General features: G+C 40.0%; 1 protein-coding gene and 1 non-coding gene across 10 annotated transcripts in view; both read right to left on the bottom strand.

Annotated features, from left to right (window-relative positions):
* The window catches only part of MAPKAP1 (MAPK associated protein 1), a 240,090-nt gene that overhangs the window by 134,127 nt on the left and 78,213 nt on the right, over positions 1 to 27,750 (bottom strand). The window lies entirely within an intron of this gene.
* On the bottom strand, positions 19,957 to 20,088 carry LOC115277167. Its single transcript, XR_003902272.1, has one exon. It is a non-coding gene; the product is annotated as a small nucleolar RNA SNORA72 (small nucleolar RNA).

The raw sequence follows: 27,750 nt of genomic DNA, 5'->3' as shown, positions 1-27,750 counted from the left end.
CTGCATACGTTTCCTTCTCCCTTCGTACTTCTCATGAGCCTGCCTTCACCTCAGCTCCTACCCTTTGCTCCTGTACTGCCAACAGAGAGACACGTTCTTATCCTTCATGAAGAAAATAAGAGCTCTCAGAAAGGAACTCTTATCTTCCCATCAATAAATTCACAAACTTACCTGGATTTAACAACACACACTCCCCACACCAGAGCGTCACTCATTTCATTAAACGGCAATCTCTCTACTTATGTTCTGTGTCCCTTTGGCTCTCACTTTCACAAGGAGTTTACACCTTCACTTACTTTTCCACCTTCTCCTACATGATCAACTTCTCCCCCTCTTCACTTCTATGACCTATATTCGTGGGTTTTTTTTCAATCCTCTCTGGTCTCTGATTCTCAGTATCCTTTGCAGATTCCTTCACCTCTGGAGTCTCTATTTGTCAGCATTCCCTGGCCTCTAGATTTGGCTCTCTAGTGTCTGTCTTTCTGTGTACTTCTTCCCTCAGTGATCACACAGTCCCAGGATACAATCTATATCCTTCTGACGCCCAAATCTTATCTCCACCTCAAACTTCTCCCTGGAATTCCAAATTCATACATCAAATTGTCAATACAATAGGCAGAAAAGTATCACAGACAAGTTAAACTTAAATTAAACTTTGAACTTCTCACTATTCCTTACTCCGTCCTACTCCAAATAACAATAATCTCCCTCATTTTAGTAAATGTTACCATCACTAACACAGCTGCTTATATCAATAATCTTGATTTTCTTTCTTCCTCCTGCCTTCTACTCCCTTATAAGTTCTAGTGACTACTGCAAAATATATTTCAAAAGAGAAGAAAGTCTTTTTGGCAAATGGAGCAACTAGAGAGCCACATACAAAAGAGTGAATTTAGGAGTGCCTGGGTGGCTCAGTTGGTTGAGCATCTGACTCCTGATTTTGGTTCAGGTCATGATTCCAGAGTCATGGGATCAAGTCCCACATCGGGCTCTGTGCTGCGCCTGCAGCCTGCTTAAGATTCTTTCTCTCTCTCCCTCTGCCCCTCTCCCTTGCTTGTGCTCTAAAATAAAAAACAAAAATATTTTTAAAAAAGAATGAATTTAGTTAGACCTCTACCTCATACCATATACAAATATTAACTCAAAATGGACCAAAGACTTAAATTTAAGGCTAAAACTATAAAATTTTTAGAAGGGAACATAGGTGTAAATTCTTCATGTCCTTGGATTAGGTAATGATTTCTCTAATATGACACCAAAACCAAATGAAATAAACAGGACTTTATAAAAATTAAAAATTTTTGTGCCTCAAAGGACACTATTAAGAAAGTGAAAAGACAATCCACAGAATGGGAGAAAATATTTGTAAATCACATATCTGACAAAAATTTAGTATCCAGAATATATAAATAATTCTTACAACTAAGCAATAAAAATAAGCCACCCAATCTTTAAAATGGCAAAGAATTTAAGTAGACATTTCTCCAAAGAAAATATGCAAATGGCCAATAAGCATATGAAAAACGGTTCAACTTCATTATTCATTATGGAAATACAAATCAAAATCACCATGTCACACTAGGATGGTTATACTTTTTTTTTAATAGCAGGAATTAGAAAAGTTAGCAAACTAGAACCCTCATATGTTGCTGGTATGATGTAAGACGATGTAGCCATTGTGGAACACTGGTGTGTCAGTTTCTCAAAACTTAACATGAAGTTACCATATGACTCAGCAATTCCATTCCTAAGTGTACTTAAGAGAACTGAAAACATATGATCACCTAAAAACATATACATAAGTGTACACAGCAGCATTACTGATAATAGTCAAAGAATGGAAACAGGGGTGCCTAGGTGGTTCAGTTGGTTAAGCATCCAACTCTTGATATCAGCTGGTCATGATGTCATGGGTCATGAAATTGAGCTCCAGGTCAAGGCACTGCACCGATAGCATGTAGCCTGCTTGAGACTGACTGACTCACTCTCTCTCTCTCTCTCTCTCTCTCTCTCCCCTTCTCCCTCTGCCCCTCCTCTGCTCTCTCTCTCTCTCTCTAAATAAACATTAAAAAAGATAGAGGAGCACTGGGTTACTCAGTCAAGTGCCCAACTCTTGGATCTGGCTCAGGTCATGATCTTGTGGTTCGTGGGTTTGAGCCCCACATGGGGCTCCACTCTGACGGTATACAGCCTGCTCATGATTCTTTCCTTCCTTGTCTCTGCCCCTGCTCTACTTGTGTGCTCTCTCTCTCAAAATAAATAATCTTTACAAAACAAGCAAAAAAAGGAAAACAATCCAGATGTCCACCAACTGATGAATGGATGAACGAAATGTATACAATGAAATATTACTCAGCCATGAAATGGAATGAATTATTGACACATGGTACCACATGGATGAAGCTTGAAAACATTCTTCTAAGAGAACGAAGCCAGACATAAAGGTCCTCTATTGTATAAACCCACTTACATGGAATGTCCAGAATAGGCTAATCTATGTAAATAAAAAGATTAGTGGCCAGGACATGGTGGGGGGGAGGGGGTTGGCACAAATGGGAAACTGACAAGTATGAAGTTTCCTTTGGGATGAAAATGACGTGGAATTAGTGGTGACAGCTGTATAACATTACAAATATACCAAAACCCACAAATTTATACACTTTAAAATCATTAAAACAGTAATTTCTATATAATGAGTTTTAACTCAATTTTAAAAATTGAAAAATAGGTATTTCAAAAAATTCTCCATCTCCACTGCCACCAAAATACCATGAAGTTTTCCCTGGACTGTTTTAATGCATTCCTGACCTCATGTACTCTTGCCTACTTCAATTTGTTCATGACATACAAGCTAGAGTTGTTGTTGTTTTTTTTTTTTAACTCAAATCTGGTTATTACACTTCTGCTAAAATTCCTTTAATGAATGGTTCCCATATACTTTGGATAAAATCCATTTCCTATGGTATTCAACAAAGCACTGCATGATCTGACCCCTGCCTACCTCTCCAACATCATTTACTGTTGCTGCCCTACCTGATTATCGTAGTTCAGCTACACTGAAGATGTGCTGTGTGTGTGTGTGTGTGTGTGTGTGTGTGTGTATGTATGTATCTAGTTTCTCCCATTTTCAAGGCCACAGTTAAGTGCTATCCACTATATCTATAAGGCTCTTTCTCATGATCTGTAATTCCTCTAAAATGTGGCATCGGGCAGATTACTCAATCTCTCTGTTCTTCCATTTCCTCATATGTTAAAATGATCATTCGGATAGGACATACCTATCAGAGGACTCCTTTAAGGATTATTACTATTATCATAAGTCCCTTTCATAGTTCTTCTCTCACACATATCCTGTTCATTTCCTTCACAGCACTTAACAATTTGATATTATATATTTGGTTACGGACACCATCAGTGCATACCTTCCTCACTAGCCTCTGACCTTCCTTCCATGAGAGCAGCCACAATCACATCGGCTCTGTTTACTGCTCTATACACAATGGCTAGCGTTGTGCGGGCACACAGACAGCTCTCCAAAACACTCTGTTGAACTACAGAATGAATGCACGGACGACCCAAATGCCTACCAGGATAACATGGCAACAAAACAAATGTTAGTTTTCTCCATCTGTCTTGCCCCCTCTCCTCTATGAGTCTGTTTCCTGGTAGTGGATGGAGATGGAAGTACTTGAGCAATCAAGTGTTTCCATCTTTAACACTACAACTCTAGGGTGGAAAAAAAAAAAAGATAGGAACTTTTATGTAAGGAAATACATAAAATCAGTTTTAAAAACTTTTTAGAGAAATTTCACTTCGAACGCAGAATCTAACATTAGACCCATTGATTTTTTTTAAGTCTTGTCTCTGTCATAAAGCAAATAATAAAAAAGTAATTCTCTTACAGTAATGTTCTTCCTCTCTCTCACATTCTCTCTTACTCATACACACACACACACACACATACACACCCATGCATGTTTTTCAGCTGGAAAATAGTAATTCCAATGACTAGCTAAGTTAAATTTTCTCAAAAGAGCAAGTGTTTTGACCTTCTGAGGCAGTCAAAAGGTTAAATTAAAACAATGGCAATCTTTCTGGAGTGGGCTTATTGCCTTATTTCTCTTCTCAACCTCCTTTTCATACCTACAGCCTAATTTGGTTTATTCTTCCTCCTCCTGAAGAACTGGAGCTGAAGCGCTTTGAGGAATCAGAGCATAAGAAATGTGAATGTGTTCCACAAACTGTGAAGTGCTATAGAAATGTAGAGCTATGTGTCAGAAACAGCCTAAGTTTTTAGATCAGACTCATTTCTATTACTCAGACTTATTACACAATCACATGAGGACAAAGATGGATGCTGTAAGGAGTCCTAATAATAATACTTACTATTATACCAAGGGCTGGCATTTATTTAGAGCTGTTAAATGAGCTCTGGTAACTGTCTGCCTAAATCATCCCATTTAATTCTGCCTAAGAGGTAGAATTCCATCATTACCCGAATCTGAGAGATAAGAAAACTAAGGCTTAGAAGTCATCTGCTCACACATCAAGCTCCCACACCCAACGTGGAAGACAAGAACTCATACTGTTAGTTCTCCTGTCTGTCTCACTCCTGTCTGACTCCAAAGCCTCTACTTTAAACACCGATGACTTCTTTCTCTAAAGCTCTAAATGTAATCAATCCAGTCCCCCAACCCTCCCCGCTCTGCCCTCTGACAAACGCCCAGGAGGTGCGGCCTGAAGCAGTCTCGTACAAGAGCAGTGAATCCGAGGAGCTGCCCAAGGAGAAGTGCTAGAGGACTGGGGCTCCAGAGCACTCGGCCGCTGGCGGTGGACTGCAGGGCAGATAGTGACATGGTGCTCCTATGATTCCCTTTATCCTCTTTATTTCATGATGAAATAGCGAGTGTGGGGAAAACTATGAGAATAAATATGGTAGATACTTATTAAATGAATGAAGCACTTTATCTTTTTAATCTTCTAATTCCATCTTGAGGCACTGATGATGGGGAAAAGTGCCTTGCACAAACCTTGAAATTATGTATTTTTTAATAAGGAGCCTCTTCTGAAAAAACTCAAGGTGGTGGCAGTTAGCTCTACATAATAGTCCCTGTGTTGCAATATTTAGAGGGAATCATCTAAAACATAAAACAATCCATCAACATAATAGAAAGTAATTAACTTATAAAAAAAATAAGGTGACCAAAGGATTAAGAGTATTCATCACACATCAAGGCAAGCAATAATCCAAAGACCTAACATCTAACTATTAAACAGCAACTAGTAATAAACAAAGATCATATCATACAGTTTCACTGCACAGCAATTTAATGTGTCCCACAATATGGAACTGGAGAAATGGAGGCATAATTAGGGCACAAAGAAAGGGTCAATATGACAAGGGAAAGCTGGCCTAGCACCATCCTCCCAGTCCCTCACGCATGCAGCCAACACCCAGTGACCACCATGCGGGGCTCGGAAGACAAAATCAAGTGAAACTCATTGCAGACAGGCCCTCATCAAACTTACAGTCCACACCATACTATGTGATAAAAGATTTAAGAGGGAGAAGGACAGGCTGTTGTGAGAGCTCAGAAGCAGCCCAGACTAAAAGAGGTTGGCAAAAACCTCTCCGATTAAAAAAAAGTACCCTTCCATCCAGCAGAACCATAAACCCAAGAAAAAGGTGCCTTTTGCATTTAAATATCTATTATATTAATACACAAAAGTGTAAACAGGAATTCTCTGGGACATGGGATTGTGAGTCATTTTAATTTTCTGCTTTACATTTTTCTGCCTTTTCTATGATAGGCATGTACTACTTTTACAATCCAGAAAAATAGCAAATGTCACAATTACAAACAAGAAAGGATATAGAAAAAAACCACCATACAGGGCTTAAGAGTTTTAGGTAAAGGAGAGAGGGGTTCAATTTTGAAAATGTAGCCTATGTGAAGTCATGGCAAAATTTATTAAGAACATACTAAGTGCCAGGTACTGTGACAGGCTGTTGGGAAAAAATAAGCTGAAAATATAACCGAGACACCTTCCTATGGCAGGCTAAGTAATTCTTATTAAAAAAAAAAAAAGTAATAAACCTACAATGAACTGACAAATTTGGAGCTAAACAACACTCTCCAGAGCAGCTTCTAAATCAAGGAATGCCCCCAACTCATTTTTCGAAACAAAAAGAAAAGGACTTCCTGTAGCGAAACGAATCCTCAACACAAATGCGATTCACGAAGACCAAGCAGTCTCCAGAGTTCATGTCCCATGGCCTCTGCAAAGGCAGCCACAATCGAAGCTCGATATGTTCAAGACGCATTTTCTTCATCAGCTTGTCTTTCGTTAAGGCACTCACCACCCACTCTTGTCACTCGGGCTGGGAACCTGAACTCCTCTTTCTACCTCATCGCAGCCAAATGCCTCTGAAAGGCCTCTCAACCCCTTCTCCCTCCTCTCCTCACCAGCACAGCCCTAGTTCAAGCCTCATCATGCCTCAGCGAGACCGTTGCATGCAGCAGTCTCCTGACCATCTCCTGGTCTCCAAAACCTCTCCTCTCTCCAAACTTCTCTCTCCACACTCAATGTGATTTGACTCAAATCACTGACCGGGCCAGTTACCAACTCAGAAGCATATATATGATGGCTCTCCTTGGTGCCCGCATGCTGGATCCTTAGCATGGCATTTAACACTTGTCACATTCTGGACCCGGTGTACCACTGCTAAAGCAGACTGGACAGTAGTTAAGAGCGCAAGACTTGGGGTCAGCCAGATCCAGCTCTGAATCCTAGCTCTGCCACTTCCTTAGCTCCAAGACCTTAGGCGTTTGGCACCTTTCAGAACCTCCAGTTCCTTACTTGGAAGAGCAAATAAGATGTATATAAAATGCCTGGCACGCAGGAACTGATCAAGAAATATACCCTTCTTCCATCCTTCAATTCCTAATGCCTCCTCTTCCATGAAGCTGGAAGTCCAAATTCCCTCTTCTCTGTTCCCTAGAAGTCTACCTTGCACAGCCTCTTCTCTCTACCTACCTTCACCACCTCCTCCCTACCTTCTCATCTAACTGTGAGTTACACAAAGGGAAAAACCATGCCTCACTCATTTTGCATTCTCCTAGGGCCGAGAATGTAGCAAGGTATGGCATCAGCTTACTGAAGAACTCCTAGACTATCTTTCAAAATGGACCCGCCAGACCTACCACTTCTCCCATTCTGGGTGAACTGGCTCTGCCTCTTCTACTTCCCAGGCCTGTTCTTCAGGGACCTCTTCTCTCAAATATCCTCAGCGCCTAGAGTCAGACCTGACATATAGTAGCTGCTTATACCTATTGATGGAATAAACAATTATTTTAAATACCTGCATATTATAGCACACAGAGGTACTATCAACCTATTTCCCCCATTGTTAAACATGGACATTGTTTCTAATATTTCACTACTATAAATAACATTCCCATAAACAGTCTCTTACATAAATGTTTGTGCACATATTCCTTGGAGTAGATTACTAGGTCAAGGAGTATGAAAGCTTTTTGTCTGTGATACATAATGCTCACTCTTTTGAAAACCATCTTTATGACAATCATGAAATAGCAATATTATAACTCACAGATCATCCAATTAATAAGTAAAAGCTTAAAAACTTAAAATAACTTTAGTATATAGAATGTGAATTGGTACAGAATCAAAATATGTAGAATTTGAAGATGATGATGAATTAAAGCATTACATTTATAACCAAGTTTTTCTTATCTGATCCTATTAACTGAAATAGCATACTATTTGCTGCCTAACATAAAATTATACACCCGGCAGTTTCCAAAATAGGGAAAGCAGAAGAATAGATGGTATTCAGCTCAAAATAATCTTGAATTAAGAGACATCCATATAAAGTGAACCAGCTGAATTAGGTCTTAAGGACAGAAGGTTCAACTAGCAGCACTACTTCACAATAATAAACTGAATATCAGATGTCAAAACTGTTGTTAAGTGTTCAATTTCTCTATCAAGGGAAAGAAACAGAGAAAGGATAGACAGCTTGGCTTCTGCAATTAAAGAGACAAAAAGCAAGCAACATTATCCCATTAGTCACAACTGCACAAGCAGATCATTATATGCAATTTTAATGCAGAAATAAATATATCAGTGTATGCAGACAATGTAATGATGCAAATTGATAAACGGGTTACTTGTAGCCTTCCAAAGGTAAAACTCACTTAAGTTAAGAAACGGCTACAGTCCCATTTCACCAGTATCTTCCTCCCCAACTTCCTCAGCAAGGACCAGAGGATACTATATTCTACCAATTTATGGCCTGGTTTTTAAAAACATGGTATCCATACTTGGTACACAAAGGTCTGAAGTCATCATTCTGATGATGATTAAGGGACTTTATTTGTTCAGAGTAATGATTTTGAACAAAATCTGGCCTAAATTTGGTCTAAGCCAGGTTTAATTGGCTATGAGAAAGAAAGAAGATCTACATCGGGAGGAAAAAAACAACAATGCCAAACACCAGACAGTAGCATTTTGCTCTCAATAAAATGCTGGCTTTATGGGCTCAGAGAAAGAACTCACTTTTTCACATTCAAAATGGTAGCACTAAACTTATGAATAGATTTTGTATAAAATTCTATGACAAATCCATTCAGAGCCAGGGGCTTGGCTTTGTAGTGCTATCTTAACCCTCAATAAATCTGAGACGTTTAAAGGCTATTAAATTAACATTTCCCTGATCTGGCACCTGTAGTCAAGTTAATTTGTCAGAAACATTTCTACAGTTTGTCACTGGACACTGTATTTTCTGACAAGTTAAGTTTAAAATAAAATTGACAAAATCTCATTAATTTCCTCTGAATCACCAACCTTGGTTCCATTAAGCTTTTATTATTAAGAACGTCAACTGTCACTCTCTCTTTAACAAGGTCAAGTTCTGATGTGGGTACTTCCAGGATCCTTGTTATATTAATAGAAGCTAGTAAAGCAGTGCAGTATGGTGGTTAAAAGCATTAAGTTGTAGAGTCAGAAAGACCTGAGTTCAATTCTCAGCAACGCCATCCACTGTGTGTCCTTGGACAATTTTATTTAACCTCCCTGAGTCACTATTTCCTCACAGAAAGAGAAAGCTCCTCCAGGAGCTGTTGAAAGAGTTCAATGATACCATGCATATAAAAAGCACTTATCACCGTGTCTAGTCCATACTAAATATTCAAGAAACGTTGGCTGTTTATTTTTTTAGGCTTCCTTCTTCCTCTCGGCTTTTACATTCACAGACTTAAACACCCCCCCCACACACACACACATACTTTATTGCTACTCACAGACTTTTTAAACGGCAAGAAATTTTCAGGGTCTTCCCCCCGAAACCACTTCCACCAAATGGCTGCCCTACAACCTCTCTTGAATACCTTCACCGATGAGGTACCTGCCAACCTTCAGAGGCACATCCTTCGTTTCAGTCGCTAAGCAGTTTCCTTCCACTGATGTACACTCTCCGGATTCTAGGCACTGATCTTCCTTCTAGCCCTTAGGAAATTGTAACTAAACCCACCTCCACTCCACAGACACCCTTCACATAAATGGGAACCCCAAACAAAGTAAGGTTTGTTACTAAGTGCCACAGAATGAGCCAGACCACAACTATAATCCTTTCAAGGAGTATAACACAGCACAGAACACAGTACTTCTGTCAGTTTTTCTTGGATTAGTAATTTTCATAGGTTTTCTTTCTACAGCATCTATGTAAATTTATAGTCTTGGATCCAAAACACGGAAGGGGGTTGCTGCTCTCAGGAAAGTTTTTCTCTATTAAAAATAAATCCTCCATATTTTGAGGCTCTGACAGTCTTCTTCCACTTTTGAAAAAAACGCCTACAGCTATTGGTTGAAACAATCTAACTGTTAACTGTTACCAGCTGAAATTTGAATAACAGCCTCGGATAATTCTTTTGTTTCAAGATATCGACTTGTTCAAACACAGGTAAGAAATTTTACAAAATGGGGAGGGGAAAGGATGAGGGGGAGAAAATGGAAAGCCTACCCATAAACTGCATCAGGAATAACAACCATCTTCTCAAAGTCTTAAATTCAGAAAGCAGTTCCTTATACTGTCGGTTTTTACTGTCATGGGTTATATTTGTTATGTAAGTCTTTGCAGGGTCTATAGAACTGGTCTGGACCTTGAGCTGTGCAACCTTGGGCAAGCCCATAACCTCTCTGAAAGTCAATTTTCTTACCCATAAAAGAGAAATGAGACTACCTACCACAAAAGGGTGGTAGGGCATATAAAATAAAAATAAAGCACGTTAAAAACGCTCTGTGAGCTGCAAACTATTATACAGATGTCAGTTATTCCTCATAATTGTTACCGAAGTTGTTACAGACCAGGCAGATCTTTGGATAAATCGTCCCCTCAAACAAACATCAAGTGGAGAAGCAGCGGCAACAGGGAAAGGTCTCCATCTCCATCGTTAAGAGAGAAAAGCCACTGCGTCCTCTTCTCATCCAGCCTCAGGATGGTCAGAGCACGTACCAGGAGGTGCTCTCACACAAGTGCAATCCAGCCATCTTAAAGCATAATGGAATGTAAAGTGTCCATTTTGAATTTTCATAGCCATTGTGGGATTCTTTAGATCATTAATGTTACACAGCACTTTGCATTTAATTATACAAACAATGGCTTCTATAATGATGATAATATCAGGGAAAAGTAATTTGCATGAACTAAGCCCCATCACCTAGGGTAAGTATAGGAACCTCTTCATTATTAAATCATTTATATAATAAAATCAATATGCTTTAAAAGTAAAAATAGGTTTTTTAAAACCATAAAGAAGAGTTACATCTTTTAAACTCTATCAATTACCATAATATAGAGTCTTTTTAAGATTTAATATCAACTTTTAAAATTAAAACTCAATGGAGAATGTATACTTGGCTCCATTACGAGATGATGTATCTCTACAAAAGGTTACAGTACAGCTATTATCATCCTCCTAAATTATATGGAAAATTTGGTACAACCCTCCACTACCTCCAAGGACAATTTAATTCCAGAGATAGCGAAGTATTTTGAGAATATAAAATTGTATAAATATTGAAGGAAATAATTCCAGTGCATATATCATATTCATTTCTTTCAGGGTTTCAGGTGATTAAATATTACAAGTCTTTTAAATGTCAATATACAACTTAAGTTTTTTATTGTGTCCCTAATTTTGAAAAGTTTTTGAAAACCCACAAATTTCTACACAGTAGTAGGTTCATGACTAAGTGTTTTACCACTTTAAAATTCAGCATTTCTTAATGATATAATTCAAAAATTTTACTGAATCATTATTTAGTAAGTCATAAAAACCTCTTAAAATTAATCTTTCATGCACATCTAGCTTATTCAAAGTTAGAATTTAATTAGATGGCCTTGGCACAAATGGGCTTACTACTTTATTTGCTCAATCAGTATATGTCTTTTCAGTAATTATAATTAATTCAAGTCCCTGATGCACCTCCTAGCAAACAATGTAAAAACATCAGACAAATGGAAATAAATAGCTTTACATTTCTCCAATTACGACATTCGCTTTCATCCTCGAAGCGCACATGTGAAATCGCTGGGAAAGGTGTTATTCTGTGGAGGAAAAGGCCACACAAAGAGCCTCTACCTTTGGTGACAGAAAGAGGCTTGTCTGCATCAGAAAATACACCACGTTTTTGACATGAAAATGATACAATGGCAGAGGGTCAATTGAGAAAGTTTGGGTTTAACAGTTTGCAAATGCATGTTGAAATACAAACCACAGCAAGAAAAATACGGACTGAATTATTATCTATCTAGAACAACACTTTTGGTTGGGAAGAATCACTTCTAACTAAATAAAAATTTTAATTGAGAAGCAGCCCAAAAGAGTTTATCAGGCCTTTATTCCACATGTCTCTCAGATACAATGAAAGGAGAAGTAGTGGCAGAAAACCTTACTACTATTATTTTTATTATTATTATTAAAGATTTTATTTTTACATCATCTCTACACCAAACATGGGGCTTGAACTCAAAACTCCGAGATCAAGAGTCCCATGCTCTACTGACTGAGACAGCCAAGCACCGCAGAAAACTTTATCTTCAAAACTGAGAGGACATGGGATGCTTGGGTGACTCAGTTGACTGAGCATCTGGCGTCTGATTTCCGCTCAGGTCATGGTCTCACGGTGTGTGGGAATGAGCCCCGCGTCGGGTTCCGCACTGACGGCCCAGGGCCTGCTTGGGATTCTCTCTCTCCCTCTCTCCCTCCCCCCTCTCTAGTTCTCTACCAAAATAAATACACATTACATGCATACATACATACATACATACATACATAAAACTGAGAGGACAACCATATCAACCAGATAAAACTGCCAGCACTGAGTAATTTAAAAAAGTAAAAAGTGCTCATTGAGAGCATCGGCCTAGCAGGACGAAGCTAGCCAGCTACTGAGCAGACGGCCTTAGGGGGAGGTGGGACTAGACACAAAGACCCCATTTCTCTGAACACACACAGCCCCTGTGCTTGCACCACAGGGGTCTCTGCAACGGGCGGGTCACAAGTGCTGGCTGCCTTTTGTTGAGCACCTACCAGGGTCCAAGTAATTTTCACACATTATCTCGTTTAATGTGTCCAACAGTCCTATGACAAACTCACTCCCTTTTACAGCTGAGGAATGAGAGATTCATGAAGTAGGCTACTGCAAATTCCTCAGCGAGGGGGGAGTATCATACTGACCCAGGTCTGTTCCACTCTAAAACCCTGTCCCCTTGCTGAATCCCAGTCCTGAAGAACTCTTGGAGAGGCTCGGATATTTAGGGAGTATGGTTCATGCTGCGGCCACTGTTTCAGGACTGGGAGCCACAAACACCCTCTGGCTGAGACCCGCAGCTCCTCCCGCGGCCCTGCCTGTCACATGCACTTGAAGCTCTGCAGAGCTCTGCTGGGAGCTGCTACTAGGGAGGGACACTGGGGTACCTGATTCCAGGAGCAGTTACCTCCTGTGTCCAGGCAGAAGGCAGAAACCATTTCAGATTTCCTTGCCTTTGGGCTCATAGAAGGGGCTCAATAAGTCCTCACTGATTCTGTTTCAGAAGGAAAACAAAGCAACACTAGCTCCGTGAAGAGTAGGTGGGACCCTCTACTCTGGTTTTCAAAAAGCAGTGGTCGGGCACCAACTGAGGGGGCTCAGAGAATCCTCACTCCTGGAGGAAGAGTCTCATCAGTAATCGTGAGGTGTATCTATTACTAAATGTGGCTACCCAGGTGGCAGCACCCAAAGTGCTCTGATGATGACAAAGGAGGCAAATAACAATGAGGTCCTTGGAGAGCCAGTCAGGCCGTGTATGACATCAACATGGCATCAAGCTCCAACACAGGCAAAAGGTCTGATGAGACAAAGGCTTAACTCAGGTTGCAATTCTCTGTGGAAACCGGCAGCCCAAGACGGGCTCACTTGCAGAAACTGACAAGGCACTCAGGTACCTGGGTCTCCTGGGTCTCTCCTCAGCCCCCTGGCATTATTTCCCTCGTGTTCATCCTGAGCCTTAGTCTAATCTCCTCTGAGGTCCTAACTAAACCAGACGTAGGGAGAGTCGGGATTTTATCTTATTAAAATAGATATGGCTAATTTGTCTTTTCAAATTCATTTTAAATTAAATTGGATTTCCTCGGAAGGCTGCTAGGTCAGTTCCCCTGCTGCGCATGCAGGACAAAGGTTAATTGCACGCCCTTCACCAGCTCTTCTGCTCTCCTGGGCAGGCTCAGATAACCTGCCCCTGAGAGGTGGGGAAGGCTCGGTTTATTGGGTGATAATGTTGCCATTAAAGCCATTTACCATTATGCCAAGAAACATTTTATTTTTTTAAACTAAATAACAAGCTATGATAGCAATAACAAGAATGAAATGCAATTATGTTACCAACCGATGGTTAGTTATTCTCAAGCACAAAACCCAAAGAATAGGACTTCACCTATTTCCTTCCCCAAAAGGCCCCAATACATGCGAAAGTATGCACCCTTTTACAACACTGTTTTCTGGTTCCAGTGTAAAATTCCATTAACATTTGCACTTAATTTATCTCATTTAAACTGTCTATGTTCATGAAAATTTAACCCAGTAATTCCCTGTTATACAAAGCATAACAAAGTATGAATATTTAAATACAATGTAAATAAAACACTTTATCAATTATATTTTTGTATTCTAAATTAGTGACTTCACTTAGCATGTCTGCCTTGCACAGCACCATACTATTTTTCAATTAAAGGTCCAGATGTTTCAAAGGCTCCAGTAGGCAACAGCAGTTATGAGAAATGCTTTATCTGCATTGTAATCATCACCACGGCATCAGCTCCAGGCTGCATTAACATCCTCATGTTTTATTCCAGCTCCCTTTCTAACAGAGCAGGTAATTATACAACACAGCAGAGAAACGCAATCCTAAGAGCTGGACAGTTTCCGTACAAGCATCCACCTGAGCAACACATATTCACAATCTTAAAATTTGGGGGTACTGCTTATGAGGAACATTGACCATTTAGAATATTTAAGTAAGAGTGTATCACCAAATTTAGCTTCAAATACTATTAAAATGCAGGATGCCTTGCATAGACACGTTTATGTACACTGAAATCAACCAGAAGTTTGTGTGTGTAAAAACCACGATCATTTGTTACAATATAAGTCATTTCTTCTCATTCTTAATGCCAGCATCATCCCTTGAACAAGTCAATTCTATCTTTATTCTCACTATCCAAAAATGACAATTCACCTGAGGAGAGACTGAGCAAGTAGAGCAATTATCCCGTCCGTACCCATCAGATAAAAAAACAACACAAGGGCAGAACAAAATGCAATTCTGACAGCTGCAACAAAAACACTATCACATTTATTAAGTAAATGACTCCGTTTCCCCTAAATGGAAAAGAATACCCTATAAGCATAATACCTATGCTTAGTAAACATGGTATAATCTAATGGGAAAAATACAATACCTCGCTGTTAAGAAAAACTAACAATATACACTTTAATTATAGTTTTAAAAATTATTCTACAAATATTTTTATATTTTGAAATATTCCAAAAGGAGATGTCCGAACCAAGATACTGTTCAGAAGATAAATGCCTTTACAAACATTAAAACCTCTGACAGGTCAAATGCTGGCAGGTTCCACTTCAGCATCTGAAGCAGCTTCCGCTCCTGTCTGAAGGAACCTTAGGTAGAACATTTTTAATACATCACCATGTCACTTTTTAATGTGCCCCAATCTATTAACCACATGGCAAACTAACAGAGATTTTTAAAATATGGGTTTTATGGCTTTGTGCTGGTGATTAATTAAATAAATAGCCACTGTTTCACAAATCATCCCTCTAATTAGTCTAAAGCAGACACTGCACGCGCACTGGCACTGCTGCCAGCTGACGCCACAGAAGGGCTGGTGCGGTGCGCCGCGGCCGCGGCTCGGTACGCGGGAGCCCACTGTCGCGGGCTCCACGGCTGGCATCCCACCCTGCCACCCAGAGGCAGAGGTGCCATCGTTGCAGGTGCTGCAGTCAGCTGGAATTTGATTCCAGCTGCTCAGAAAAGATGTTCTCCTTAATTATTCTCCCTCGCCCTAAAAGGAAACAATGGAACAACAAAGTGCCACCTCCAGCTGCAAACAGAAGAGGTTCCACCAACACATTCCCCGGACTGAGGAAGAAGTTGGTTACAGTGATCCACTTTAGGAATAAGTAGGGTGCAAGATCAAACGGGCTTTCATTAGAACTCAAAACATATTGTGTCATTCTCCTGAACTCAGATACTAAGCAATTACTTCCAAATTTTATTATTTAAAAGACTGAGAAGGTCACTCTTTTAAAAACTGATAGGAATTCAACCTATCTTGTTTTAGTGGCATATTTTTAAAGATGGTAATTCCTCTGAAAGCAAATTAAAATTAGAGATAATTTTTAGTGCCAAGGAAAAAATCAAATGGGAATATCTCAAGAATCCAATTTTCTTCAGGAAATACATTAAGTAGTTTCTTAATCTTGGTATTTAAACTTCATTAGGTATGTTTAGAGGAAGGCATGAAAAATGGAAGGAAAGGAGGAAGGGAGAAAGAAGCACAGAGAATGGGCAGGAGAAAGCGAGGAAGAAATGGACAGAAGGGGCAAAGGAAGAAGGAAAAGAAAAGGGGGGAGAAAAAGGGAGAAAGGGACCGGGAAAGAAAATGGGAGCATCCAGTAGGGATGGCACACCCACGTGCAGGACTGAGTATTCTGTAGAAAGTGTCCTCATCTCTCCTCTAGGAGACCGTTTCTAAGAAGGGAGGAAAGGGGGGATAGTAAGAATGACTTGGCCCCTGAAGCAAGATGGACTAAAGGATCTTATGCGCTTGGCTAAATCTTTTAATCCCATTTAGCCCGTTTCCTTCCATCCTGTACAAGATTGTAGCCCCTACTCTATATACCTCTGTATACTTACAGGGACACTGAGATACTGTGGGTAATGTACCCAGCACACTCCTTGCACGGAACAGATGATCAATAAATGGTGAACATGATGGTGGCCACAAGAAATGGGTTGAAGGCAGAGCCTAAATTACTTATTCTCACACTACAGCCTCTTTTTGAAAGAGCCAAGGTGACTTCAGACAATTCTGCACGTGCTATTTTCCAAATATGAAAAAGAGGGACCCAAGCACAAAATGTACATGAACAGAGAACTACCACCTATGCTCACTGTATTGAAGAAAACCCAAATCACCAGCAACTAAGAAGAAATAATGTAGTTTCTCTAACTTTCATCTTCATTGGGCACAGAGACAGGGGAGGAGTATTTCTAAACTGTTCATGTTATATAAATTGGAAGGAAAATAAATGAGTTTTCCAAGGATGTGGAATAAAAGGAACTCTTGTCCACTGTTGGGAAAGCAAACTGCTGCAGCCACTCTGGAAAAAAACACAACAACATTGCATTGCTGGATATTTACCCAAAGAATACAAAACACTAGTTCAAAGGGATACATGCACCCTTACGTTTATAGCGGCACTATCTGCAATAGCCAAGATATGGAAGCAGTTCAAATGTCTTCTGAATGATAAATCGATAAAGGAGATATGGTATATATATATACCTACACACCTACACATACATACATATACACAATGGAATATTATTCAGCCATAAAAAGGAATGAAATCTTGCTTTTTGCAATAACATAAATGGATCTAGAGAATATAATGCTAAGTGAAATAAGTCAGTCAGAGACAGACAAATACCATATGATTTCACTCGCATGTGGAATTTAAGAAACAAAACAAATGAGCACAGCAGGAAAAAAGAGAGAGAGGCAAACCAAGAAATGGAGTCTTTTTTTTTTTTTTTTTTTGAGAGAGAGAGAGTGCAAGAGCAAGCGAGCGCAGGAGGAGCCTGTTGCAGGGCTCAATCCCACAACCCTGTGATCGCGACCTGAGCTGAAATCAAGAGTTGGACACTCAACTGACTGAGCCACTGAGGTGCCCCAAGAAACAGACTCTTAATATAGAGAACTGATGATTACAGAGGGGAGGGTGGTGAGGGGGTGGGTGAAATAGGTGATGGGGACTAAGAAGTGCACCCATGATGAGTGCCAGGTTTTGGATGGAAGTGATGCATCACCACACTGTACACCTGAAACTATAATAACACTATATGGTAACTATACTGGAAATATATATAACCTGTGAAGGAAAGAAAATGGATGGGCTTTGGATTCAAGATTTGGCTTGAAACTGGGCTTCATCACTTTCTAGTTGGGTAAACTCAGGCATGTCTGTTCATCTCTAAGAGCCTCAGTCTCCCCATCCCAAAATGGGGAACATAAGGTATACTTCAAAGGGAAGCTGGGAAGAAGGAATGAAATAGCACAGTAGGCACTCTGGCATATATTAGACATTCAAATAGTTTCTATTACATTAGGTTGAATCACATGAAACTGTTGATAGTCATCGTTTATAACCTATAAAAATTACAATTACACATTGTTTCACCTAATTCTATACTGACTGAGACAGTAAATAGGCATGAACTGTAGGCATGAAAAACAAGTGAAAATTCTCAAGAATGCAATGAATTATATTCCTATCAGAATAGGAAATGAACGAACATATAAAAGGTGTTTTTTAAGACTGCTCATGATTCTAATAGTAGAGCAGTATTATTTATTAAATACTTACTATAGGCCAAACACTATTCCATATATTTGACATCTATAATATTAGTTTAGGTAATCCCAAAAGAACTCAGTAAAACAGATTCAGCTATTCTCCTCATATTGCAGAAGACATGGAAACCTGGAGAAATGAAGTAACTTGCTCAATCAAGGCCACACAGCTGGTAAAGCCATGATGCCAACCCGGACCTGTCCAACTCCTGAGCTTGAGTTCTTGTCATTTAAAATTGCCTCCAAACATTGCAAAAACTGCTTGTTTTACTTTTAATAAAATTATGGGTGGGCAAGGGACTAGAATAGGCATTTCTCAAAAGAAAATATAAAAATGGCCAATAAACACATGAAAAGATGCTTAACATCACTAATTAGTAGGGAAATGCAAATAAAAACTACAAGGAGATACCAACTCACACCCATGAGGATGGCTACTATATAAAAAAAAAAAAACAAAACCACAAAAACCCAGGGACACTTGGGTGGCTTAGTGAGTTAAGTGTCTGACTCTTGGTTTAGGCTCAGGTCATGAATTTGGTTTGTGAGATTGAGCCCCACATGGGGCTCTGTGCTGACAGCCTGCTTGGGATTCTCTCCCTCTCTCTCTCTGCCCCTCCCCAGCTCATGTGCAGATGTGCGAGTGCACTCTCTGTCTCTGTCTCTGTCTCTCTCTCTCAAAATAAATAAATAAGTTTAAAAAAAAAACAACCAGAAAACTGTAAATTAATGAGGATGTGGAGAAACTGGAAACCTTGTGCACCGCTGGTAGAAAAGTAAAACAGTACAGCCTCTGTGCAAAAACAGTATGCAGGTTCCTCAAAAAGTTAAAAACAGAATTACCAAATGACCCAGCAATTCCTCTTCTGGGTATATACCCAAAAGAACTGAAAGCAGGGTCTTGAAGAGATATGCAAACACTCACATTCAATGCATCATTATTTGCAATAGCTAAAATATGGAAACAACCCAAGTGTCCATGGACAGATGAATGGATAAGCAAAATGTGGAGTATACATACAATGGAACATTTTTTTCGGCCTGAAAAAGGAAGTTCTGATATCTGCTATAACATGGGTGAACACTGAGGATTATGCTAAATGAAATAAGCCAGTCACAAAAAGACAAACACTGCATGATTCCATTTACACAAGATACTTACAATAGTCAAAATCATAGAGACATAAAGTAGAATCGTGGCCACCAGGGGCTGGAATGAAGGGGGAAAGAAAGGGGAGTTATTCTTGAATGGATATAGAGTTTTGGTCTTACAAGATGAAAAGAGTTATGGATATGGATGGTGGTGATTATACAGTAGTCCCTCCCTTATCTGCAGTTTGGCTTTCTACAGTTTCATTCACCCATGGTCAACCATGTTCTAAAAGCAGATGGATCCTCCTTGGACATACTGTCAGGTCAGTAATAGTAGCCTCCTGCTACATCACAATGCCTATGTCATGTACCTCACTTCCTCTCATCATGTAGCCATTTATCACTCCACAGCACAAGAAGGATGAGCACAGTACAATATGGTATTTTTAAAAAGAGAGATTACCCACAGTCTTTTTTTTTTTTTTTTAGTTTTATAATTCATTTTAGGGCAACTGGTGATCAAGTTAGCAATGGTTATCTTCAAAAGTTATTATACTAGTTGTGCTGTCATTTCTCAAGGATGATCTGATACCTAGAATCAAAGACATTTCCCACATAGGATGCATCATATAAATCAGACTTGGTTTATCACCATCACTGATAAAACCAGACCTGGGGAAAGAACTAGGTCTGGGGGCATATGCATGGTCTTAATACAGCCAATGTTTAGCCTGCCCTGATTATTATAAAACCAGAACAGCAAGAATATTTACAAACTTTATTTCAGTATATGTTACAGTTCTATTTTATTATGGTTAATTTCTTACTGTGCCTAATTTATAAGTTAAACTTTATCACAGGTATGTATGTAGAGGAAATCAGTGCATATGGAGTTCAGTACTACCCACAGTGTGAGGTACCCACTGGGGGTCTGAGAACATATGTCCTGTGGATGAGGGCGGACTACTCTGTGACACTACGAATGCATTTAATGCCACTGGACTATGTACTTCAAAATGGTTAAGATGGTAAAGATACAAAAACCAAAAACACCAACTTAAAAAAAAAAAACCTGTACGGTGACAAGAAGCAAATAATTTACAAATCACATTCTGGGGCTTCCAAAGGATGGACGTGTCAGTGGGCAAGCAAGCCCCAGGAATGACAGTATTTCATACCAGCACCCAGGGACGAGAGTGAGGATACATCCAAAAGCCCCACTGCAACGACAGCATTCTAGGTGACCACTTCTCCCACAGCACAGTGTTACTTAAAAAGAAAAAAAAAATCAGACATGTTTCAAAGTTTCCAAGAAAAATCCTAAAGTTTTAATCAAACAGCTGCTGTGTTCGTATTGTTATAGTCATGCCTCTTCGCTATGTGACAAAGGCAGCACAGCTTTTCATTTATTTGTTCATTTATCTATTTGTTTATATCTGTTACTTCCTGAAACCTTTCATGTAAACAGTGAACAAGTCATCACAGAAAGGGAAATGGCACTGACAGTGGATGCTATGAATCTACTCCCTTTAGAAAAAGAATTCAAGTCAAGGAAATCCCAAAATGCCATGCTTTCAGAGCCAGGATTGTAAAAGCAATCACACTTGCATTTAAGGCTTCTTGGAGCCGCCTCTGTGGCACCAAAATCCACCAAAGATAAAGAAGATGTTTGTGCTAAGTTGGGAAAGTGGAGACATCAGCATTTCTGCCTTCAGACCATTATTTCTGCTCTCCAGACAGCACCTGATAAAGCATCTAGAGTGTTGTCTTCTGCGCAGCCACTGCTCTCGGGAAGCCTGTGCTCAGGGGTTTCCCTGGGGTTTCCTTTCCGACAATTGCAGCAGAGACTCTGAGAGGAGCCCAAACGAGCTGCCTTAACCTTCCCGTAAACTGATATTTCCATAGAGGATTAAGACAAACGTTTCAAATAAGCCAATTTCCTTTACTAAAAAACTAAAGTGACAATAGTAGTACCAAGAGAAATATACAAAGACGATGAATAAGACACACTTTTCTTGTTTTGGGGCATGCAAAAATATAGAGCAAAAGGTTAGACAGAGTGGCTATACAATTTCCTCTTATTTCCGAGGTTCTACATTGGAGCCTAATGAAAAGTTATACAAGAATTGCACTGAGGCCCTACCAAGGGGAAGAGGAAAAAAATCTAAATGCTTCCTATTATCTGATATATGCTGATGCTGCATGGTATATATTTCTGAATTCTTGTTTATTGTAAGTTTTTTCTATTCAGAAGAATGCAACTACGTCTCTTTTCTAATAAGGCACTTCCAGAACTCGAGGGATGCCAAGCGGTTCCCCGCTGAATGTGTGAGAATGAAAATCTCTATCTATCCTTGAGGTCCCTATAGAAGGGCACAAGCTTCCTTCTCCTAAAGTGCACTAGGCAGTTCCCCTGGGCCACAGGAAGTCAGAATTCCCTTTGACACAAAGGGGTAGGGATATATATGCTCCTGAACTGACAAAACAGAACACAAAAGAAAAAGCTAAAGTGGAGAATATACTTACTAAATCCAAGTCTTAGAGAGCTGAGAAGAGCCAGAGGGCCTTCTTGGTTTTGGTCACCTGCCAAGCTTCAGACTGCTTTTCTCCTTATCTTCTCCTTCTTCTTTTTTTTTTAAAGTTCTTATTGATTTTTGAGAGAGGGGAGGGGCAGAGAGAGAGAGGAAGAGGAAAGAGAGAGAATCTCAAGCAGGCTCCATGCTGTCAGTGCAGAGCCCTGACAGAGGGCTCGATCCCATGAACCGTGCGATCATGATCTGAGCCGAAACAGAGTCAGATGCTTAACTGACTAAGCCACCCAGGCACCTTTCCTCATTTTCTGATACTGTGGTGCCTTTCTTGCTTTTCCCTTTATAGTTGTGTCTCCCACATACCTGTGTTCAGTTTTACACTATTACATGTATAATGTGAGACATTTCACATTTATCACTCTGTATTAACACCTTGAGCACTTCCGACAAGAGGATGGCTAAAATTAAAAACAGCTAACATTTACTCTATGTGTCAGGCACCAGGCTGAGGCCTTTACATATATTACTTCTTTTGACCCCTTTTGACCTCACTTACCCCATGATACAGATAAATATATGCTAAGAAATTAAAGAAATCATTAAAAGTCACACAGCTAGAGAGAGAGAGAACTCAGATGGAAACCCAGGTCTGATGGGATTCAAAAGACCACAATCTTTTTTTTTTTTAATGTTTTTTTTTTTTTAATTTATTTTTGAGAGAGAGAGAAAGAGGGAGACAGAGTGAGCAGGGGAGGGTCACAGAAAGAGGGAAACAAAGAATCTGAAGACAGGCTCCAGGCTCTGAGCTAGCTGTCAGCACAGAGCCTGGCGCAGGGCTTGAACCTATGGATCACGAGATCATGACCTGAGCTGAAGCCTGATGCTCAACCAACTGAGCCGCCCAGGCGCCCCCAAAAGACGGTAATTCTCCTTAAAAACCAAGATATTTTTAAAGCTTTTTTTTTTTTTTTTTGGTAAGGAAAAGCCTTGTATTTTATTTTGAATCAACATTTTCATGAAATCAACAATGATGATATATTTATGCATAAATTGTCTCTTTATATTTTGCTCTTCCTTCTATATTTTTCTATAGCATTTAATACAACATATTTTTAAAAATGTTCCATTTTACTGAAGGACTTCTATTTCAGCCCCATGGCAAAATGTGTACCCTGAACAATAGTCTGACTGAGAACAACTAAAGGTTCTGAGGAGCGCCCGGCTGGCTCAGTCTGTTAGTGGCTTTGGCCCAGGTCATGAGCTCACAGTTCATGGGTGTGAGCCCTGTGTTAGGCTGTGTGCTGGCAGCTCAGAGCCTGAAGCCTGCTTCAGATTCTGTACCTCCGTCTCTCTGCCCCTCCCCTGCTCGTATCTGTCTGTGTCTCTTTCTCTCTCAAAAATAAACATAAAAAAAAAAAGATTTTGATAAAACATAAAAACATTCATTTTACCTAATTCAATAGGCTAGCAAGTATTTAAGGAATTCACAAAGGCTCTAAAACTAACTGAAATGGGCAACGTAGAAAAGAAAACAGAACACAATTTTTGCCAATATTGATGGTATCTGCCAAAGTGATATTAAGTGTCTGCTTTCTTGGTCAGATGGAGACACAGAACAGCCCACTCACAATCTGTAATAAAGCTGAAACTCCAAAAACCCGGATGTGGGAGTAAATTAGGATTAAGGCCCCTCTATTTGACAAGGAAAATATGTCCAAAACAAATTTCTTTTTCTCTTGAGACTTTCTAACCACAACCTTCACATAAGATTTTCATGCCAAATTCACATTACCTGATGGGTGGACCAGAAAGAGTCAAACCAAAAATTCAAAGTCATCTTGGGGATGTGGGGGGTACCTGGCTGGCTCAATTGATAGAGCATACAACTCTTGATTTCAGGATTGTGAATTTGAGTCCCATGTTGGGTTTAAAGATTACTTAAAAAAAGAAAATCCTTAAAAAACAAAAGTCATCCTGGGCTGGTAGTGGCCCCAGATACCAGGCAAAAGCAAACAAAGCCTTGCTGGAGGAACCTGTATGACTCAATAATTCCAAAAGAAAAAGTTGCAAAAAAACAAATTGTTCCAGCCTCCAATCATGAGACACAGAAAGCATCATTTAAAAGACCCACAAAGACTGGAGTTAACAGAATGATCAGAAAATAAATGTTTAAAGTGTTCACTGAACCATTACTGAGAAAATTATTATTAAATGTTTCTTAGTAAAAAGTTTTAAAAATTACAAAGCATATTTTTAGAAGATCAAAATGGAATTTCAAGAAATAAAAAAATCCAGGGGCACCTGGGTGGCTCAGTGGGTTAAGTATCCAACGCTTGATTTTGGCTCAGGTCATGACCTCACAGCTTGTGAGATCAAGGCCGGCATTAGGCTCCACGTTGATAGTGCAGAGCCTGTTTGGGATATTCTCTCTCTCTCTTTCTCTCTCTCCCCCTTCTCTGTCTCTCCCCTGGACACACGCACACATGGTCACTCTTTCTCTCTCAAAATAAATAAACTTAAAAAAATAAAAAAGGAAAATCCACTGACTATAATTATAAGTGCAACGTAGGAGTTCCTAGCTGAAAAGAGAATATGTGAATTGGAATACAGAACTGAAGAAATTCCCAAGAATGTAACCCAAAGAGACACAGAGAAAGTATGAAAAGCAGGTTAAGAGACATGGAAGATCAAGGAACATATTCTAACAAGTTTAACTAGAATTTAAGAAGAAGAGAGAAGGTGAAATCTGGAAAGAGAATGCCAGAGAATCCAGAACTGATGAAAGAAACCACTGCATAGAATCAAAACGCCCAGTGAAACCCAAAGAGGAAAAACAAGAAAAATCATTTGTATCTAAACATGCAATTGTCTAACCAAATGGAGCTGATATGGTTATATAAAGTAGGGGGGGGGTCATTCAAGATAGAGTCACAAATGACAAACAGTTCAATTTACCAGGAAGAAACAATTCTGAACTTGTGTGAACCTAAACATAACCTCCTAATATGTAAAAGAAAAATCTGTCAGAACTCTAAGAGAAAAAAGGCAATCTATCAACAGTGGAAGATTTGAATGTATCTTTGTCTAACTGATCGTGTAAGCAGACAAGAAAATATCAATAAAGATACAGATTTTAACATAACTAACAGGCTCGACCTAATGGACAAATTTAGAATATTGCAACCAACAGCAGCAGTTGCTCCAGCATTCTCTTCGGGTTCACAGGTAATATTTATGAAAAGTGACCCACATTGATGGACATGAAACCATGCTCAACAAATTTCAAATAATTGGTATCATTAGGCCAGCTTCTCTAACCACAAAACAATAATCAATTACTAAAAGGCAAAATAATAAAAACCTAATAGGTTTGGAAATTTAGAAACACATAAATAATTCATGTATCAAATTGGAAGCAATAGGAATTAAAAATAGGCAGGGATAGACATATCCACAAAACGTGAGATTATGAGCTAAAGCTAAAGGAAGAAGGACCCGCACCTCCACAGCAAGCAAGCATTGCAGTGATTCCCTAAAGTATCTATGGCCATTTTGCAATCATATACTGACAAAGAGGAATGTCAAAACTTCAAGAACTGTTGGACACTCTTGAAGCTGAAAATGGACTATGGCTATACTGCAGCCCCACTCAGGAGCGGCCTTATAAGACAAAACTGATAGGGAATGTTCCAATAGTCAGAGATTGGGACAATGCATTTGTCTATCATCTTTATGTCAAAGTGAAGGCAAAGTGTCAGAAGGTTACAATATGTAGACTCTTGGGAACTTGGACCTTAGTAGAATTCCTACTGCCCTAACCAGCAAAAGTGGCTGACTGTGCCTGAACTGTACAAACAACAGTGGTTGATGCCGAACACCTGCCTTCCTTCTAGGACTCTGGAATTTTGGTACATGCTAGGCAGAGGGAGCCCATGTGACTAGCTTCCAACAGAAACCATGGACACTGAGTCGCTAATAAGCTTCCCTAGTAGAGAATATTTCACCCATGTTGACAAGACTCATTGCTGGGGGAATTAAGCATGTCCTGAGTGATGCCAGAGAGAGGCCTCTTAGAAGTGTATTCCTGGACCTCATTCCATGTCTTTCCCCTGTGTTGACTGTACTTTGTATCCTTCTGTGGTAATAAATCATAGACATGAGTACAACTATATGCTGAGTCCTGTAGGTCCTCCCAGTAAATCACTGTTTGGGGGATTCACAACACAGACTTGCTTTAACTTCAGCCAGTCTCTTTGTTATTGGTCTCCCCAGAGCTGGCACAATGGACACATGAATAGAGTAAACATGGTGGCAGAAATTGAGGCTATATATAGGGCCAACACCATTATCTCCCACTCACCAAGGCTGATACTGCCCACTGCCTACTGTCAAACATCCAACCTGACAGTAACAGAGAACAATGCTGAGCCTCCAATACAGCATCATCCCTAAGACCAAGCAGCCATTGGTGTGAAGCTGAATGCACCAGACCCCTTCTACTCTGAAAGTGGTTTTGGGTAAGACCAACACATAATCAAGTGTGGGCTTGCCCTTCCTGCCAGAAGTGCCTTAGCTACCACCACTATTGTAGAATGCTTGATCCAACAAAGTGGCAGCCCACTTAATACTGCACTAGACTGAGGAGCCCACTTTACAGCAAACGAGATGTGGCAGCAGTAGCATATAACCATGGGATCCTCTGGTCATTATACACCAAAAGCTGTTGGTCTAAGAGAATGAACAACATATTTAAAGTATGGACAAGGCACTGGCTCAGAGATGACACCCTCTAAGGCTGGGATGCCATCTCTAGAATGCAACATATATACTAAAAATCAACACCCATTATATGGCATTATGTCCCGAACAGGTAAAATACATGGTTCTAGGAAACAAGGAACAGAAGCAAGAGTGGCCCTATCAGCTGTTATTCCCAGTGACCTACTTGCAGAATCTCTAGAAACTGGGGCTCTGTGGATTTAGAGAACCTGGTTCCCAGAGAGAGAACACTTCCACAAGGAGACAAATGTTAAACTATGGGTGTCACCCAGGCTCTTCATGTCAAGGGATATGAGGCAAGAAGAAAAAGCACTATCCTGACAGGAATAATTAATTCTCATCAGAAGGCAGGGCCACTGTTACACAACAGAGGCAAGAAGGAACATGTCTGGCCAGTAAATCTACTCGGGCATATTTTGTTACTCTTCTGTCCAATTTAGATGACTAAAGGACAGATGAAGTAGCCGGAGCCTTTGACCAGGGACTTGGGCCCTCAGGGATAAGGGTCTAAGTTACCATGCCATAAGAGCCACCTAGACTAGGAGAAATGGCAATTGAGACTGAAGGGACTAAAATGGATACCTGAAGAGGGGTGTGAGTTCAGTTGTGGCCTCATGATCAGTTGCAGAAATGGGGACTGGAGTTTATTCCACTAACCTTCCTTGTATAGGTTTCCCCAAAGACACCCACCACAGATGTGAAGCAATGGTCCCAGAACCTTCACGAAGCAAATAAACACAAGTGGCACAAAGGGTAGAATGACATGGTCATAGCTATACCACCCAGATGCCATCTTCAAGAATGAAGGGCATATTCCTCAACTGCTGGGATGAGCCGGCTATCAGCTGCTGCCCGGAATTAACCAGGCTGAGAGCGCTACCTTGTCCAAGGATCACACTGCCTTCTCAGAGCAGCTGGAGTCCAGTGATAAGTCAGATGCAAGGAACATAAAGGCCTGACCGCCTTATCCCAACTTGTGGCAACCCTGAAGGGCCATCCTGGTTTCAGAGTGCCCCGTGATGTTAGCACTACTGCCCATCTCCTTCTTCCACCCAATCCTGTTTTCTTCACTTCTCCTCACAGATGTTGACCCAGAAAACACTCTCTAATAAGTTCCCTGCATGTGT

The sequence above is a fragment of the Suricata suricatta genome, chromosome 13 (genome assembly GCF_006229205.1).
Source record: "Suricata suricatta isolate VVHF042 chromosome 13, meerkat_22Aug2017_6uvM2_HiC, whole genome shotgun sequence".
Lineage (NCBI taxonomy): Eukaryota > Metazoa > Chordata > Mammalia > Carnivora > Herpestidae > Suricata > Suricata suricatta.
Note: the sequence above shows the minus strand (reverse complement) of the source record. Positions and strands in the feature narration are given on the sequence as shown.